Here is a 16,925-nt window from a genome sequence, read left to right on the forward strand (position 1 = left end):
TTTACATTGATTTTTGGCAACTGTTAAATATTAAATTGGAAAATTATTGGGAAATTTTAAGTGCATTTATAATTTCCATAACTAGTGAGAAAATTTAATATTTTTGAAAATTTTTAATTTAGTGATTTCCATAAACTAATTTTCTTGTTTTTTGGTAATTTAATTTAGTGAAAGTTATCTTAGAAAATCTAAATTACTGAAACTTTTATATTTTTAGTGATTAATTATTCATAAATTCAAATTTTTATGAAATTTAATTTTTTCATATCAATAAATTTTGAAAATTTTATTCATACCAATTCTGAAATTGATTCATAAATTTTGAAAAATAATTTATCTATATCAGTATTTTCAAAATTTTCTTTCTATTTGTTATTTTCTGTTGTGCAAACAACAAAAAATTATAAATAGATATTTTTATTAAATTAGTATTAATATCCTGTGCAAAGTGTTTGATCGGCTGGTTGTTAAGGTCTCATGTTCATTGTAGCAGAGACTTAGCATCAAATCCAGCTTGCACTAGGGTTGGGAGGCTTTATGGAAAGCCTTCCCTATATTTTAAACTTTGCCAAAATAAAAAGAAAAAAGAAAAATCCCTGATATCTTCCAAATTATCTGATTTTCCCATACATTACATGGGGTCCTAGTAGTATATATATAAAGCAAAGTAGTCCATGTCAGCATGCTCTCTTTTCTCTAAACCCCCTTCCTGCTTTTTCCTTTACACTTCCCACCACACCCATTATGCCAAGTCAACATCCATCTTTCCTCCTTCACTAGAGTCCCACTCCAATTCCTCTATATTCTCTCCTCCACTTTCCCATAAAAAGACATTGGTTTTAGAAATTGTATTTCGGAGAAAACACCCTCACTATTTATTCCTAAATTACCCAGACACAGGACACCACCTTCTAAGGGTCAGCAATCCCTGCACCCCAGTTCCAAAACTAACTCCTCTGTATTAAACACTTGGCCAATGGGAAGCATCTCACTCTTGACTAAGCTAACTTTCAAACCTAATACCACCTCAAACCAGTATAAGAGGAACAAAGCAATTACGTTATACATTTCCTTTACAATTTATTTATTACTCTACATCTTTGGCTGCAAATTCTGGTTGATCTACCAGTGGATTTGGGGATTGAACATGTGGGCAATCAAGAGAGTTCCTCCATTCAGTGGATATTTTAGATTTGACACGAGGGATGCATTAAAAAAAATAATGATAAAAAAATGTCAACAGACGTTGCTTATTTAGAATCAGGTCCTAATCCTCCTTTCATGGGTTTGCTTTAATGGAGATTCAGTGAACTTAATATCTTGTATAGACAACACATACCATACTTGGAACCCTTGTTTAAAATAAAGTATCAAAATGATTCAGAACACGTCAATATTTTTGTTCTATGCTTCTACCAATGAGCATCTGAACACAACTTCATCTCAAGATTGAATCTTAGACATATTATTCCAAAATCTTATTCATAGCAAGTTGAGCTCTAAAATTTGTGTTATCAAAGTATTGGTTTGACACAAAAGAAAGTAGCACAAGTTTTGAGGGAAAACTATTGCCTACAAATCATGTGAAATTCGTTCTGAAATTTCCCTCAACTTTCTATCAAACTAACAACACCTTCAATATTTACTTAGATTTTCACACCATATCCACGCATACACCTTTCCAAAACTGCCACTATTTACCAAAGATAGCTATTGAACATTTTGAGTGTATTAGTTTGATAATTTTACTACCCACCTTAATGTTCATTAACGGTGTTGGACTAAAGTGTCATTTTTCGAGAGAGTAATGATACGTTTTAAAGTTTAGGTATTAAAGTGAGATTACCCGCAAAGTACATACTATGAAACAACTCCATTATTAAAGTGGTTTCTGCTCAAAACATAGACCAAATTGTGGACGTGCCGGAGTGGTTATCGGGCATGACTAGAAATCATGTGGGCTCTGCCCGCGCAGGTTCGAATCCTGCTGTTCACGTTTGCCCGCTCAGGCTTTTTTCAGTCTCTCGTTTGTTCTGCTCCAGCTCCACACTATAATCTATCAGTTATATATATTTTATATTCCTCTTTTGTACAGGGGGTAGTAGAGATGGTGCTGAAGCACTTCAAAAAATTCTTCAAATATAAAATCTGCATATATCCAAGGCATTGGAGCATATTCTTGCATTTTTTCAACACTTACCAATGATACGATCAACTTCTGCTTTATCTTCCGACTCTTAGGATATGCTCCTAATTCCCTAATCTCTCACACTTTTCTTTAACTTACCTGTAATGTACATCGATTTATTTGCCAATTATATATTACTATTATGTGAAGTTGATAATTATTAAATGAAATTTTCAATAATGTAAAATTTTAAAGACAATTGTTTACTTTGAAATTTCAAAAAAAAAAAACATCATCAATTTTCATGTAATTTCAGAAAATTATTGGTTTTGAAATTTAATTTTGGTAATGAAAATTATTTATTGATATTTTCATTTGCATTGGTTTTTAGAAATTGTTAAATATTAAATTGGAAAATTATTGGGAAATTTTAACTATTTTTTTATTTCCATAACTATTTAGAAAATTTAATACATTTTTGGAAATTATTAAATTGGAAATTTTTAATCATTTCCATAATAAATTATTATTAATTTACATTGGCTTTTGGTAATTTTAAATTGAAAATTTATTATGGAATTTTAATATTGATAATTTATATTTGGTAATTATTAATAATTTATTTAATTATCATAATTTACATTGGTTTTTGGTATTTATTGGGAATTTTTAATTTAGTGATTTTCATGTTTTTTGGTAATTTAATTTAAAAATTATAAATTACTGAATTTTTAATATTTTCAATAATTAATTATTCATAAATTCAAAATCTTTTATATCAATAAATTTTGGAAATTTTGTTCATATCAATTCAGAAATTTATTCATAAATTTCTGAAAATTAATTTATTTATATCAGGATTTGTAATAAGGATTTTTAAGATATTCAAAATTTTCTTTCTATTTCTTATTTTTCATTGTAGCAGAGACATAGCATCAAATCTAGCTTGGGAGGCTTCTATGGGCTTGGGGATCCCCCTAGTTGTATAGCCCCATGGAGAAACAATTTTAAGCCTACCCTATATTTTAACCTCTAGCAAAAAAGAAAAATCCCTAATATCTTTCAAATTATCTGATTTTCCCATGCATCACACATGGTCCTACTAGTATATATATAAAGCAAACTTGTCCATGTCAGCAAACTCTCACCTTTGCACTTCCCACCACTCCCATTATGCCAAGTCAGCATCCATCTTTCCTCCACTAGAGTCCCACTCCAACTCCCCTCTATTCTCTCCTCCACTTTCCCATAAAAGACACACACACACACACTAAAACAAGGTAACGTCTCCCTTTCTCTCTTTTTAATTTTTTATTTTTCATCCACATAATTTTATAAATGTTTTTTTTTTCATTCACATTGATGTTCTAATTCCTATTTAAATGTTTTTTAACCCATGCAATTTGAATTTAACATATATTTGACCTATGGAAAACCTTTTCAATTAAAAGTTAAAAGTTCTTTTAGGGGTAATTTAGTAAATCTTCATATGAATCGATAGATATTAGGGTAAATGGGTATTTCCAAAAAGGTAATACATTCATTAGGCCGGATATTTCCACCTAGGACAATGATAAAAGGGAGATAATTGTAGGGTTTTTTTCAAAACTACAAGGGAGGGTTCTATTAAAGTGAAAATAGAATTTTCACTTTTTACGGTTTTGGACGGATCACCAAGACTGTAGAGACACCATCACTTCAGCATGGCAGACCCACATATCAGGATCTCCACATTTCCAAATATAACCACAAAGCTTAAAGAGTGCAAGAAAAAAAAAAAAAACCCTCCAAGTTTCGAACCATCAGACTTTTGGGAAGAAACAAGATCATCTCAATAAATTGTGGATGGAAATTTCTAGTTTGCTAATATCTTTCTTATTTCCTTTTTATTTGTAGGAGTTGAATGGAAGATGGAGCCCTTATAGAGATGTTTAAAGTTGTTTTGTGGATATTACATGACAATGGATGGTTATTTTTTCATAGATATTATAGGTTCAAGGTTGATTTTTTATTGATAGAAGAATTTGTTTGTTAAAATTATCATTTTTAGCATACTAATGACCAATTGAAACTTATAAATTACAAGATATAATTATTTAATTTATTTTGTATTAGAAGCTTTTTTTCTTGATATTAAGTTTAAAGTTTCTTACAGGTTGCTATAATCTCCACAATAATAAGTGAAAAAAGTACAACTGTTTAATTTTAGAACTGAAATACAATAATTAGACCCAAAATCTTGGCCCGGCCCGGCCTGGGCCTATGTAGGGTAGGGCCCATGCTTATATTTTTAGGCCCATAATGCGGGTTGGGTCGAGCCCGGGCCTAGCCTAAGCTTGTTGTTATGAAGGCAAAGCCGAGCCTGGCCCGACTCAACCCAACCCATGACCTCCCCTAGGCTATATGCCTTGTCATAGGTGTAAACCAAAATCAACCCCAAGGCTAGGGTTGCCACGAGCCAAGCTCTTCACGAGTTACTCAAGCTCGGCTCATGACAAGCCCAATTTACAAGCTCGTTTATTAATCGAATTGAGCTCAAATAGCTACATGCATGCATACATATTATTATTATTATTATTATTATTATTATTATATATTATTTTTTATAAAATATTTTTCTCAAGTTGAGCTCGAACTCAAGATTCTATCTCGAACCGAGCTCGAGCCTCATACTACCTTGGCGAGTTGAGCTCAAATAGCTATTCAGCTCGGCTTGGCTCGAATCCGCCCCTACCCAAGGCTTATGTTTTAAATCTCTCTCCGTACTTATTATCTTTGAATCTGACAACGTGATTTGGTGTCCCAGATTGGCTAATCTATCTATAGCAAAATTAGCTTCTCTGAAAGCATGCACGTACGAGATGCTGATGTTGAAACGAGTGTAAATATCATGACACTCCTTGATGAGATTAACGATGTTCCATGGTGGTTCCATACGATCGCTTAGACTATCAATAATAAGCTTTGAGTTACCTTCAACTATGAAATGAAGCTAGGGGAATTTGCATGCAACTTTATGGGCTTCAACCCCAACCCATGCTTTAGTTTCATTGATTGAGCATTCATCTATTTCTCTGCAATTGATCCACCAAATCCTACCATAATCATTTCCCAAAAAATGGGCAATCAACATTAGTTCTAATGCCCCAGTTTCTAAGACGATTTCTGTTTAGAACTCTTCCATTTAGGACCAGGTATATGAAGAGAATAATTTTTGGAGGTCCATACCTCAAGAAGTTAATAAGAGAAGTTGCCCTTTCAGGTCTGTCTCCACATCTCTTTGGCAGTAATGGAGATAGTTTTACTTTTTTCCCATATATTATAGGGTAATGCTTCGAGAACTTTTTTTATTCCAAGTTATATTTTCTTTGATGAAATCACTAACCATTTGGTTTTGAATTGGGTTGGTCACTCGTAAAATTCTATTAGGGGGGGAATAGACTTCCCATTCCCTTACCTTCCAACCAATTCCTTTTCTTAAGATGTCTCTAGACTCAAGAATGCTCCTCTAACATTCCATTGACAGTAGTTTCATTTTTGCTAATTGCTTCAGCCATATAGTTTGGGCACATTTCATCCATATATGCAATTTCCTTTCCCTTGTTTCGTTGGTCAATAATTTGGGCTCTTAGGGAGGAGGATACAAGTGAGTCATTCTTATGTTTGGTTCATCAATGGTAGCAATAAGTGGATTAAATCCCATTTTCCATTTCATAAGAACTAGGTACCCACCCCCAACAAAACATGGACCCTCATCAATCAAATATTTGTAATCAATTTTAGATTCAAATGTAATGAGTAGGAAGCCATTACCTATTCTTTGAATGTCCACTTTCTTCTTCAGCCAGCTTCCACGTAGTGGCTATCTTGGTTGTTATCATCTCGACCTCCCATTCTGTGCTCTTCTCAACTTCATTGTTGCATAGCAGGTCCAGATTGACCTTCCCTACTCTCTTCCATAAATTCTTTTGAATTTGGTTGTTGATCTTTTCTTCAACCTTCAGTCTATCAGCCTCTTAAAGGAAGAGACCTCCAACATTTTTTCCCACATTCCTTACTTTGCCATAATCCTCCATGTTGAACTTGAGGGCTTCATAGTATGTTGAATCGGGTGTTCTGCTTTGCCTCACCATCCATTGTATTTATATATGTTCCTGGTTCCTTTTTAATTAATGTAGTTAGTTAGGAATCAATCCTTACTCTTCCCATATCTGTTCCTGTCTTTTTCCTAGGATTATACTCCTTGTTTCTTACTAACTCCCCATTGGTTACTGGTAGAGAAAATTTTTATTTTTTTTTTTTCAGAGGCAAATTCGAGCTTTGAGTTATCCATGCTCCACATTTTTTCATTTAATTTCTCTGCTTGAAATTTATTATTTGTATCCGTTTCTTCATCAAATTTCTCTCTTGGAGTACCTTTATTGTCGTGAGTTTGAAGTTCACTAGAAGATACAAAACACTTTCTAATGTGAGTAGCGTTACATAATAAATCCACCCAATTACGTTGGTATCTTGGTTTAGCATTTAATAGAATGATTCTCTCAACTTATTTCCTTGCTATTGGTATCTTGGTTTAGCATTTCAAAAGGCCTTTACAAACTACAAATTAAAACCTAGCTTTACAAGTTTTCTTTTGCCATCTTAAACAAATTTGCAACTTCAAGCTACAACTAAATTATGATTATTTGACCAATGTATGTAAGAGATTTGGAGTAGGCATTAGGCAATGACTTAACATGTGGTTATTTGCTAACAAATATTTGTCCATTTGATATGAAATGATTTCATTATATTTGTTTTTTGATAAAAATTAGTTTTTTTTCTTTTTTAAATTTGGACAAACCATGAAGGTTCTAAAATGCTCATAGCAATATATTAAAGATCAAACTATTTAAACTAATCTAATAAAAAAATATTTTTTGTGGGCCTTGTGGCTACCCGACCCAAAGGGGGATGGAAAAATATGAAAATGGATGGAATCATCACCTAATCTTTTTTTAAAATGGGAATTTAGGAAAATCCGAGATTTTTCGAGAAAAGCAATTTATTTTCTTGATGACCCAAAAACCTAATGGGATATAGATTTTTAGGGTTGGGGGACCAAGGCACAACGTGAAAAGGTATTAGGCACTCCACATCAACCTCTACTTCACCTATATTCCAATGAAAACTTTTATAATTTTTGGGCTTAGAAAACACACACACGTGAATTAGAATCTAGTGGACAAAGAGGAATTTCTATGCATTCAATCAATTAACTAGAAAAACTATTTAAAAAATGGAGTGACTATAACATGTAAAGGGTGATTTGACAAGAATAACTAGAACGAAATGACTAAAGCGATTAATAGAAAAAAAGGGATGGAGTAAGTTTCAAAATTAATGAGTGAAAAATGAAAAATCTATAAAACTATATATGACAGTCTATATAACTCAAGGTACAGAAAAAAAAAATTAATTGACAAATGGCCATGTTTAATGTAAAGCTAACAATAAGATGAACCAAATAAATGGAAGAAGAATGTTAATCATACTATGATAAAAGCTTAAATGAAGAAAAAGCTGCAAAAATCAAAAGTTTCCCAAATGGCATGCCATTAATTAAATTTAAGATGGGCAAATTCTGATTCTAATGCAGATAAATTAAATAAGAATATGAACTAAAAACTGAACGGGACACGGCTAATAACAATAAAAACTAATAGTTTATTTTTGCACCTTTTGACTGAAATGAAAATGGGAAAAGACAAAAAAAGAAATGAAAATGGTGGGGCCAGCTACTCTCTAATTGGGATTGACATTAAAACCAAAGAAGAAAAACTAATAGTTTATTATAATATCAAACGTATGTGCAATAAAAAAGAAAAAAAAAAATGATTGACTTATTTTTACTAAAAAGTACGGACAGATTCAATACATATTTATTTACATTAATTTGAACTATTTTTTCTTAGTTTGCTAATATCTTTCTTATTTCACTTTTTATTTGTAGGAGTTGAATGGAAGACGGAGCCCTTATAGAGATGTTTAAAGTTGTTTTGTGGATATTACATGACAATTGATGATTATTTTTTCATAGATATTATAGGTTCAAAGTTGATTTTTTATTGATAGAAGAATTTGATTGTTAAAATTATCATTTTTAGCATACTAATGACCAATTGAAACTTATAAATTACAAGATATAATTATTTAATTTCTTTTGTATTAGAAGCTTTTTTTCTTGATATTAAGTTTAAAGTTTCTTACAGGTTGCTATAGTCTCCACAACAATAAGTGAAAAAAGTACAACTGTTTAATTTTGGAACTGAAATACAATAATTGGACCCAAAATCTTGGCCCGGCCTGGCCTGGGCCCATGTAGGGCCGGGCCCAAGCTTATATTTTTAGGCCCATAATGCAGGCTGGGTCAGGCCCGGGCCTAGCCTAAGCCTGTTGTTATGAAGGCAAGCTGAGCCTAACCCGACTCAGCCCAACCCATGACCTCCCCTAGGCTATATGCCTTGTCATAGGTGTAAACCAAAATCAACCCCAAGGCTAGGGTGGCCACGAGCCAAGCTCTTCACGAGTTACTCAAGCTCGGCTTGTGACAAGCCCAATTTATAGGCTCGTTTATTAATCGAGCTGAGCTACATGCATGCATACATTATTATTATTATTATTATTATTATTATTATTATTATTATTATTATTATTATTATTATTATTATTATTATTATATAAAATTTTTTTTATATAAATTTTTTTATTTTTATAAAATATTTTTCTCAAATTGAGCTCGAGCCGAACTAAGCTCGAGATTATGATTTTTTGACTCGAGTCGAGCTCGAGCTCAAGATTCTAGCTCGAACCGAGCTCAAGCCTCATATTACCTTGGCGAGTTGAGCTCAAATAGCTATTCAGCTCGGCTTGACTCGAACCTGCCCCTACCCAAGGCTTATGTTTTAAATCAATCTCCATAATTATTATCTTTCATGAGACAAGTTCACCAAAATCTCGACAATTATTTTATTCACTGCATTGTAGAGACCTATTGGTCTAAATTGAGTGACCGGTTGAGGACTTTTACATTTGGAATTAGTGCTATAAAGGAGATATTTCACAAGCATCCACTTCGAATGGAAAATGTTCATAATTACTTCACAAGCATCAATGGTTTTAAAAACAACCCAGAATCGAAACCATTTTGGCCATCAATTTCCGGATTGACATTTCGACCATCCACTTCAAATGGATGGCCTATTTTTGACAAAAAAATAAAATTTTAAAAAATATATATTTAAAATAAAAAAATGGTAAAAAATTGTTGAACGGGTCAAATAGGTCAACAGTTCAATTGCACAGGTCAACGGGTCATTAACCAATTCAACAGTTTTTGACCAGAAACTGAATTTAAGATAAAATGGAACCAGTTGCTTGAATAGTTTTTGAGCCGAACAGCCCAACCATCCAAGTCAGCGAAGATTTGAAAACCATGACAAGCATCATTTCCAATTGAATCCTAATACTTTTGTAAAAGAGTTTGGGAATCCATCTGAACCAAACATTCCCCCACAGGTAAAATAATTAAAGATCCAATTTAAAGCCACCTAATGATGATTACAAATACATTTTTATCATGTACACAATTACAGTCATTAAAAACATACTTTGCGAAACATTATAGTAAGAGGGTGCCAAATTCAAACCATAGATTTGCAGCATTTCAACTCACATTAAAGAAAAAAAAAAAAAAAAAACGACTATTTCTATAATGTTACATTTCACACTCAACTAGTTTGTTATTTTATGATTAGACCTGTTTATGATCGGGCTTGGGTCTTGTTTTTGCCAAAACTTGAATAAGGCCCAGCCTGAAATCCGAGCCCAATATAGTATAAGTCAAGTCCAAAGACCGTTTCATGAACAGGTCTATCCATGATCTCTTGAATATACTATCTGTACCTCTTACTCTAAGGTATATTCTTGCATTTTTTTCAACACTTAACAATGATACAATCGATCAACTTCTGCTATATCTTCCGACCCTACGAGGCTAGATATGCTCCTAATTCCGTAATCTCACGGTTTTCTTTAACTTACTTGTGTAACTGAAGATATTATATGAGGAAGACAGATAAAACTTGACTGTTAATTAAGCCCCTATAGCTCAGTGGTAGAGCGTCAGTCTTGTAAACTGAAGGTCTGTAGTTCGATCCTGCATGGGGGCACGTTACCTTGCCTCCATGTTACCTTGCCTCCCATTTCAACATTGTAACAAAGTTTGAAACATCCTAAAATAATTAAAATAATGAAAATCTCAATTTATTTTAATACCTCAGTAATTAATTATTCATAAAATACATAAATGATTGAAAATTAATTTATTTATATAAATAACTATCGAATAATCAAATTTTAATAATTAAATATGAATTTATTATTAAATGAAATTAATTATATATAACTATCATCTGAAAATTATAATAATTAAATGAAATCTTCAATAATTTAAACTTTTAAAGACAAATATTTAAATTTCAAAAATTAATTTTCAGGTAATTTCAGAAAATTATATATATTGGTAATAAAATTTATTTATTGATATTTTCAATAACCTTTATTTTTGGAAATTGTTAAATATTAAATTGGAAAATTATTGGGAAATTTAAACTATATTTATAATTTCCATAACTATTTAGAAAATCTAATATTTTTTGAAATTATTAAATTGGAAACTTTTCATAATTTTCGTAATAAATTATTATTAATTTACATTGGTTTTTGGTAATTATTAAATTGAAAAATTATTATGGAATTTTAATATTGATCATTTATATTTGGTAACTATTAATAATTTATATATTGGTTTTCGGTATTTATAGGGAATTTTCAATGTAATGATTTCCATAAACTAATTTCCATGTTTTTTGGTAAATTAATTTGATAAAAATTAATTTAAAAAATCTAAACTACTGAAACTTGTATACTTTCAGTAATTAATTATTCATAAATTCAAAATTTTTTGAAAATAAATTTTGAAATTTGCGTTCATATCAGTTCGAAAATTGATTCATAAATTTTTGAAAATTAATTTATTTATATCAGTATTTGTACTTGGGATTTTTAAGATATTCAAGATTTCCTTTCTATTTGTTATTTTCTATTGTGCAAACAACAATAAATTATAAATAAATATTTTTATTAAATTAGTATTAACATCCCTATGCCAAAGTGTTGATCGGTTGGCTGGTAAGGTCCCATGTTCATTGTAGCAGAGACTTAGCATCAAATCCAGCTTGGGAGGCTTTATGGGTTTGGGGATGATCAATTTCTGCTATATCTTCCGACCCTAGGAGGCTAGATATGCTCCTAATTCCGTAATCTCACGGTTTTCTTTAACTTATTTGTGTACGTCAACTTATTTGCCAACTGAAGATTAGTATATGAATAAAATAGGAAAAAAAAACTATTAATTAAGCCCCTATAGCTCAGTGGTAGAGCGTCAGTCTTGTAAACTGAAGGTCTGTAGTTCGATCCTGCATGGGGGCATTTTCCATTTTTGGAATTTGAAGATTAAAAATTTTTCCCGCCTATGTAGAAAATTGAACTGTTCACTTTATGTTGGCTTGCTGATTTTGGAAAATTTTAAAGATTAATAAACTTAGCATAATATATTATAACTTAAATTATACATCAATAACAATTGACTAGATAATTAAAATTTAATAAGTGTAAAAAATTATTAATTTAATTTTAATTTTAAAATAATAAAAAATAAACACAACAAACCGAGTTTAATACGACTTTACTTCCACTCTGCCCAAGCCTCTCATTTTGCCACGGGCTCTTAGCCTCTAACCATGTCACCTTGCTTCCATTTCAACATTGGAAACTTCCTAAACATTAAACGTATAAGATAATTAAAATAATGAAAATCTCAATTTATTTTAATACCTTAGTAATTAGTTATTCATGAAATACATAAATGATTGAAAATTAATTTATTTATATAAACAATTATTCAATAATCAAATTTTAATACTTAAATATTAATTTTTTATTATGTGAAATTAATTATACTTTACTATCATCTGAAAATTATAATAATTAAATGAAATCTTCAATAATTTAAACTTTTAAAGACAATTATTTATATTTAAATTTCAAAAATTAATTTTCATCAATTTTCAGGTAATTTCAGAAAATTATATAATTTTGGTAATAAAAATTATTTGTTGATATTTTCATTAACATTCCTTTTTGGCAATTGTTAAATATTAAATTGGAAAATTATTGGGAAATTTTAACTATATTTATAATTTCCATAACTATTTAGAAAAGTTAATATTATTTTTGAAATTATTAAATTGGAAACTTTTAATAATTTCCATAATAATTATTATTAATTTACATTGGTTTTTGGTAATTATTAAATTGAAAAATTATTATGGAATTTTAATATTGATCATTTATATTTGGTAATTATTAATAATTTATATAATTATCATAATTTACATGGTTTTTGGCATTTATAGGGAATTTTCAATGTAGTGATTTCCATAAACTAATTTTCATGTTTTTTTTGTAATTTAATTTGATGAAATTTAATTTAAAAAATCTAAACTACTGAAACTTGTATATTTTCAGTAATTAATTATTCATAAATTCAAACTTTTTTGAAAATTAATTTTTTCATATCAATAAATTTTGAAATTTGTGTTCATATCAATTCATAAATTTATTCATAAGTTTTTGAAAATTAATTTATTTATATCAGTATTTGTACTTAGGATTTTTAAGATATTCAAGATTTCCTTTCTATTTGTTATTTTCTATTGTGCAAACAACAATAAATTATAAATAGATATTTTTATTAAATTAGTATTAACATCCCTATGCCAAAGTGTTGATCGGTTGGTTGGTAAGGTCCCATGTTCATTGTAGCAGAGACTTAGCATCAAATCCAGCTTGGGAGGCTTTATGGGTTTGGGGATGATCCCCCTGCTCGCATAGCTCCATGGAGAAACAATTTTAAGCCTTCCCTATATTTATACCTCTACCAAAAAAGAAAAACCCTAATATCTTTCAAATTATCTGATTTTCCCATACATCACACAGGGTCATACTAGTATATATATAAAGCAAAGTGGTCCATGTCAGCATGCTACCTCTCCTTTCTCTAAACCCCCTTCCTACTTTTTTTCTTAACTCTCTCTCCTTTCCACTTCCCACCACTTCCATTGTGCCAAATCAGCATCCATCTTTCCTCCTTCACTAGAGTCCCACTCCAACTCCCCTATATTCTCAAGAAGTCTATAATCTGATGTAATAGAGAAATTGCCCTTCGAGTCTATTCTCCATATCATTTTGTCATTCCTTTCTATTGTCATGATTAGGATAGTTTTAATTTTTTTCCCATATATTATTAGGTATTGCTTCGAGAATTTTTCTTTATTCCAAGTTTTATTTTCTTTGATGAAATCACTAACAATTTGATTTTGAATTGAGTTGGTCACTCATGAAGATTCTATTAGGGGGGAATATCTAGCCCAACATCTTCCCAAAAATGGATAGACTTCATTCCCTACCTTCCAACCAATTCCTATTCTTAAGATGTCTTTAGACTCAAGAATGCTCCTTTATGCACATCTTTTTTGGGTTAACTTGCCAAAAATTTTCATTTCTTATACACTTGCTTTGAATTAGCTTAACCCACAGATTTTCTGGTTGGGTTAGTATCTTCTAACCTAGCTTAGCTAAACTTACTAAACCAACCCATTGTAATTTCCTTAGGCTCCATCCACCATTAGATCTATGTTTGTAAATCGTGATCTAGTTCACAAGGTTAATAGTCTATTTTTTCATTCTTATTCTAAAGGAATTTTCTTTGTAATTTCTCCAAGTTATCCACCATATTTTTGGGGATTTGGGAGACTCTCATTATAAATTGGAGCATCATTGATATAGATGCTTTCGGTAAATTTACTATTTACATTTTCTTCAACTTTCCTAAAGGTCTCCTTCATGGCTCTCCCCTCAATTATTGAGGCCCTAAGATAGTTTTCCTTTTTTATATATATATAGGGATCTTTAGTTCTCTCAAGAGCACTTTTTGAATTCTCCTGTGAATATTTTTTGAGAAAAATAATGTGGACTTGTTAAAATTTGACTTTTGACCTGAGGCCCTAGCATATTTTTTCCATGATATCCTTTATTCTCATAGCATTGTCAATGTTAGCCTTTGCAAATATTATGCAATCATCTACCAACTAAATGTAAGGAACAGCGGGTCCTCCTCTAAATGCTTTATAGCCAAAAATTTCCTTGTCATGCTGATTTTTCTTGCTAATCATCCTAGAAAGAGCTTCACAACATAAGACAAAAATATATGTGGATAGAGGGTCTCCCTACCTACTGCCCCTGTTGGGTTTGAAATTTCTTATTGGGGATCCATTAATTAGAATTTGATATGACATTGTGCTTATGCATTGCATAACCCAGTTAATCCATTTTTTTATGGAATGCCCACTTTCTTTGTGTTTTTTCTTCTTTTTTTTTTTCAATGAAGACTCATTCAAGTCTATCATAAGCTTTCTCCATATATATTTTACAAGCCATGAGGCACTATCTACCCTTTTTCTTTTTCATGGTGTTTATCATTTCATGAGCCACCAAAATATTATCTGTTATTTGCCTTCCCAGAACAAAGGCACTCTGTAATGGGGCTATTATTTCTACTAGAATGGGCATCGGCCTATTACTAGGATTTTTGCAATAATTTTATATACAGTATTACATAGGCTTATTGATTTGAACTTATCAGTTGTATCTAGGTTATTGTTTTTTGGAATTTGAGTTAAAAAAGGTCTTGTTTAACCCAAATGTCATTTTACCCGAATGGAAGAATGCTTTAACCACTTCTTCCATTGAATTGCCAATTATTGATTTGTATTTTTTGAAAAAAAATGCATTTAGTCAATTAGAGTCAAGAGATTTTGTATTACCCATTGAGTTAAACGCCTTCCATATTTCCTCAGCAGTGGCATCCTTGATTAAGGAATTATTTTGGTTATTAATGATTATAGTTTTTATTTCCTCTAGTACTTGATCTATATTATTTACTTCTCCACTTTGTACCTTTCTTCAAACTTCTCTATAAATAATTCCTTAATATCATTAATATCTTCAACCCAATTTCCACTATCAATTCTAATTTAGCAGATTCGGTTTCTACTTCTTCTTATAAGTGTGGTAGTATGAAAGAATTTGGTGCTTTTGTCCCCTAGTGTAGTCAATCTGTTCTAGATTTCTGAGCCCAAAATATTTCTTCCCTATGTAAAATTAGGGGTGGCCACGAGCTGAGTTCTTCACAAGCTACTCAAGCTTGGCTCGTGAAAAGTTCGGTTCGGTTTCTACCAAGCTTTGAGCTGAGCTTGAGCCCAATTTACAGGCTCATTTATTAATCAAGCCAAGCTCGAGCCTAATAAAACTCAGTTTGTGAAGCTCGCAAGCTGGCTCGAATAGCTACATACATACATACATAATATAATAATAATAATAATAATAATAATAATAATAATAATAATAATAATAATAATAATAATAATAACAATAATAATAATAATATAAAATTTCCTTTTTTATAATTTCCTTTTTTTCCTTTCCAATAGGTTGCCAAATTTATGTTTGTTCCATGTTCTAATTTCTTTCACTGTGTGGTTCCTTTTCTTTATAAATTGTTGTCCCTTAGACCCTATGTCTCTCTATCTCCAAGATTTTTCAGTTTTTTGTTCTAACTCAAGGTTATTTCCCTACATCATTTCAAATCATTTTTTTTACATAAGCGTACATGCTAGCATGGGGTGTGGTCCGAGCACAAAAATGGCAAATTCTCAGTGTTAGCATGCGGGTAGTTTATCAACCATTCATTGTTAACCAGTGTTCTATCAATTTTTTCGAAGATGCGGTAGTTTCTCCATGTGTACTTGGAGCCTTTTGTTTCTAGCTCCAGCAAGTTACAATCATCAATAAGATTATTGAATCCTTTTATATTATTTAGGTTAGTTGGTCGGCCACCACATTTATCTAATGGGGTTCTTATTGCATTGAAATCCCCAATTACCAACCATGGTAGTTTGTTTGAATTAGCAATTTCTCTTATTATTTTCCATGTGTGGCCTTGATTCTCGTTGTTTGGTGGAGCACAAACAAAGGTTTACGGCCATAAAATGTTGGATTCACAATCAGAAACTAAACAATAGATCATTTTCTCATTGGAATATATAATATCAAGATTACATAAATCACTGTTCCAAAGCCCATAGGGTGCACTACAAACCATTCATCAAAAAGTAACTTGCTAGCAAATCGACCAACATCAAAGTTCTGAACTCTAGTTTCAAACAAAGCAACTATTTCTGGTTTTTTTAGTCTATCTATCTATCTCAGCAACTTGCCATTGTTGTTTAGGTCATCTTGCCCCTCTAACATTCCATTGACAGTAGTTTAGTTTTTGCTAATTGCTTCAGCCATATAGTTTGGGCACATTTCATCCATATATGCAATTTCCTTTCCCTTGTTTCGTTGGTCAATAATTTGGGCTCTTAGGGAGGAGGATACAAGTGAGTCATTCTTATTCTTTTTATCATTTTGGGTTTCCCATTGTTGGTCAAGTAAAGCCACTATTTCCTTACCATCCCCCCCAAATTCCTCATCACCATCCTCAATATCCTTTATCCTATCATCACCTTCATTTCCCTCCACGTTTTCATTTTCCACTTTGTCCTCGATGTTAACCTTTTCTAAACCCTTTACC

General features: G+C 31.2%; 3 non-coding genes across 3 annotated transcripts; all 3 read left to right on the top strand.

The window, feature by feature from the left end:
* Positions 1 to 1,914: 1,914 nt before the first annotated feature.
* Positions 1,915 to 1,996, top strand: TRNAS-AGA (transfer RNA serine (anticodon AGA)). Its single transcript has one exon. It is a non-coding gene; the product is annotated as a tRNA-Ser (tRNA).
* An 8,270-nt stretch (positions 1,997 to 10,266) lies between these two features.
* TRNAT-UGU (transfer RNA threonine (anticodon UGU)) lies at positions 10,267 to 10,338 on the top strand. Its single transcript has one exon. It is a non-coding gene; the product is annotated as a tRNA-Thr (tRNA).
* A 1,249-nt stretch (positions 10,339 to 11,587) lies between these two features.
* Positions 11,588 to 11,659, top strand: TRNAT-UGU (transfer RNA threonine (anticodon UGU)). The gene has a single exon. It is a non-coding gene; the product is annotated as a tRNA-Thr (tRNA).
* The last annotated feature ends 5,266 nt before the right edge of the window (positions 11,660 to 16,925 follow it).

This window comes from Nelumbo lutea, chromosome 4 (assembly GCF_056320005.1).
Source record: "Nelumbo lutea isolate HS-2025 chromosome 4, American lotus-T2T, whole genome shotgun sequence".
NCBI classification, from domain to species: Eukaryota; Viridiplantae; Streptophyta; class Magnoliopsida; order Proteales; family Nelumbonaceae; genus Nelumbo; species Nelumbo lutea.